The sequence below is a fragment of the Rhinopithecus roxellana genome, chromosome 4, assembly GCF_007565055.1.
Source record: "Rhinopithecus roxellana isolate Shanxi Qingling chromosome 4, ASM756505v1, whole genome shotgun sequence".
Taxonomy (NCBI): Eukaryota; Metazoa; Chordata; class Mammalia; order Primates; family Cercopithecidae; genus Rhinopithecus; species Rhinopithecus roxellana.
The window spans coordinates 121420979-121424281 of record NC_044552.1 but is presented as its reverse complement, the minus strand read 5'-3'; the positions used below and the strand labels follow the sequence as shown (position 1 = coordinate 121424281).

Here is a 3303-nt window from a genome sequence, read left to right as displayed (position 1 = left end):
AACCATAGCTCTAACAATGGTCCCTCTCTGAAGACTTTAGGCAGAAATCAGGACCAGAAGAATCTTTGCAATGAGCCAGGCGTGGTGGCTCCCACCTGTAATCCCAGCACTTTCGGAGGCCAAGGCAGGCAAATCACGAGGTCAGGAGTTCAAGACCAGCCTGATCAACATGGTGAAATTCTGTCTCTATGAAAAATACAAAAATTAGCCTTGGGAGGTGGCATGCACCTGTAATCACAGCTACTCAGGAGGCTGAAGCAGGAGAATCGCTTGAATCCAGGAGGCGGAGTTTGCAATGAGCCAAGATTGTGCCACTGCACTCCAGCCTAGGCAACAGAGTGAGACTCCATCTTAAAAAGGAAAAAAAAAAAGAATCTTTGCAATGAAATCTACTCCAACTCTGTACCTTGGGTCTCATGTTAGCAAATAAGCAGTTAGCATAGAAATAGACCTTTGGTTTCCGAAGCTGAAACTTTGGAATTGTGCCTGGAACCAATCATTATTTTATTTGCCCAAATCCTGTACCAGACATAGGTCATATGCATCCAACAGGCACCCCTTATTGGCTTTTTATGGATGTTCATTAACAGCTCCATTGAGCTGAGACACTGAGCTGGAAACACCAGCTGCTTCACGAAAGTTATGGATACAGCTGAGCCTTCCACCGAGGGTTGTAAAGCCCTAATGGAGTGGCAGCACGGTAGGGCAATTCAGGCCAATTTAGATTTTGTAGCATGTACATAAATGACTATTTCCTGCCCTGCTCTGATTTTTTTTGTTCAAACCCTTTCCATTCACCTGGAATACTAACCTAAGGATGGTGGTTTCCACTTATCATCCAGGCCACTGACATACGGATTTACAAAGAGTTTTTCCATTCCCTCAGACGCTAATGCCTTCCATTTGTACAGAATGTTTAACATTTACCAAATACTTTCACAGTACCATCCAGTTCCTATGAAGTAGGTAAAAGGGTCGGTGTTATTATCCTTGAGAAAAAGAGGTTCAGGGAGGTTTTGGGACTTGCTCAAAGATACACAGAAATGCTGGAGCTTGCAGGAGTCCAGGCGGCCTTTCCTTCCAATGACCATGACCTTCCATTCTCCATGTCTTGACACTGATTAACTCTGGCTCTTTATTTTTATTGTAGTAAAATATACGTAGCATAAAATTAACAATTTTTAAGTGTACAGTTCAGTGGCATTAAATATACTCACATTGTTGGATTTATCCTCGTGCACCATAGGTGGCACAGGCATCAAGATGTCCAATCAAGTGGTCTGCCGGGAAGTCAGTCATGCTGGGAGCTGGTACTCAGCCTCAGGACCACCGCTGAATGCATAGCTAGAAGGTTGGCTTTCAGAAGTACAGTCTACAAAAAGACCTGCTAGAGCCATTATTGCACTCCATGCAGGATATACGTACTGTGGGTCTTGTGCCACCCATGCTTACAAACAAGTGGATCCATCTATTACCCAGAGAATTTTCACCCTTGGGCCTTCTCATCATGTGTCCCTCTCTCAGTGTGCACTTTCCAGTGTGGATATATACAGGACATCTCTGTATCATCTTCATATTGACCAAAAGATTTACAGAGAACTGTGGAAGACAGGGATGTTTGAACGCATGTTTCTGAGACAAAATATGAACATAGCATTGAAATGCATTTGCCTTACACAGGTAAAGCCATGCAAATCCATAAGGATGAGTTTACCATAATCCCTATGCTGGCTGGAGCTCTGAGTGAGTCAAAAGAACAGGAATTCAGAAAACTCTTCAGTAAATACCTAGCGGATCCTAGTAATTTCTTCGATGGTTTCTTCTGATTTTTGCCATTGGGGTCAAAGGTTTCGTTACAGTTACTATGATGAATCCCACAGGGAGACTTATAGATCCATTGAGTATCTAGATAAAATGGGTATGAGTATTATAGAACAATTAGACCCTATATCTTTTAGCAATTACTTGAGGAAATACCATAATATTATATGTGGAAGACATCCCTTTGGGGTATTATTAAATGCTATCACAGAGCTCCAGAAGAATGGAAGAATATAAGCTTTTCGTTTTTGAATTACGCCCAGTCAAACCAGTATAGAAATTGGCAGGACAGTTCAGTGACTTATGCAGCTGCAGCACTCACAGTCCACTGAAGCTCTGAATCCTCAGGGAGGCCACCTGCACATTCTCATACTCTGTCCGGGGTCCTAGCCTGACCTTTACCAAGATATTGGTCCTGGTTTGGGGGGATTATGAAACCTCAAACTAATAGAACTTTCTTCTCTTTTTTTCTAGTAGGCATAGTCCTTAGATTTCAATTCATTAAAAAATGCTTTATAGTTTAGGGCAATGGTAGTGTGTCCAGAATTGGTGGGTTCTTGGTCTTGTGACTTCAAGAATGAAGCTGTGGACCCTCGTAGTGAGTGTTACAGTTCTTAAAGATGGTGTGTCCAGAGTTTGTTCCTTCAGATGTTCAGATGTGTCTGCAGTTTCTTCCTTCTGGTGGGTTCACGGTCTCGCTGACTTCAGAGGTGAAGCTGCAGACCCTGGTGGTGAGTGTTAGGGCTCTTAAAGGCAGCGCGTCTGGAGTTGTTCATTCTTCCCGGTGAGTTCCTGGTCTTGCTGGCTTCAGCAGTGAAGCTCCAGGCCTTCAGGGTGTTACAGCTCATAAAGTCGGTGCGGACCCAAAGAGTAAACAGCAGCCAGATTTATTGTAAAGAGTGAAAAAACAAAGCTTAGACACGTGAAAGGGGAACCAGGTTGCCGATGTTGGCTCAGGCAGCCTGCTTTTATTCCCTTATCTGACTCCACCCACATCCTGCTGATTGGTCCATTTTACAGAGAGCTGATTGGTCTATTTACAGACAGCTGATTGGTTCATTTTACAGAGAGCTGATTGATCCGTTCTGACAGAGTGCTGATTGGTGCCTTTACAGTCCTTTAGCTAGACACAGAGTGCTAGACAGAAGAGTTTGCAAAGTCCCCACTAGGTTAGCTAGATACAGAGTACCCATTGGTGTATTTACAAACCTTGAAGTAGACACAGGGTGCTGATTGGTATATTTATGATCCCTTAGCTAGACATAAAAGTTCTCCAAGTCCCCACTAGACTCAGGAGCCCAGCTGGCTTCACCTAGTGGATCCCTCACCCTGGCTGCAGGTGGAGCTGCCGGCCAGTCCTGAGCCAGGCAGCACTCCTCAGCCCTTGGGAGGTCAATGGGACCAGGCATCACGGAGCAGGGGACGGCGCCCGTCAGGGAAGCTTGGGCCACATGGGAGCCCACCACCGAGGATGGGGACTCG

General features: G+C 44.8%; 1 pseudogene; it reads left to right on the top strand.

Annotated features, from left to right (window-relative positions):
• Nucleotides 1-1251: 1251 nt before the first annotated feature.
• On the top strand, nucleotides 1252-2153 carry LOC104668123 (annotated as a pseudogene).
• The last annotated feature ends 1150 nt before the right edge of the window (nucleotides 2154-3303 follow it).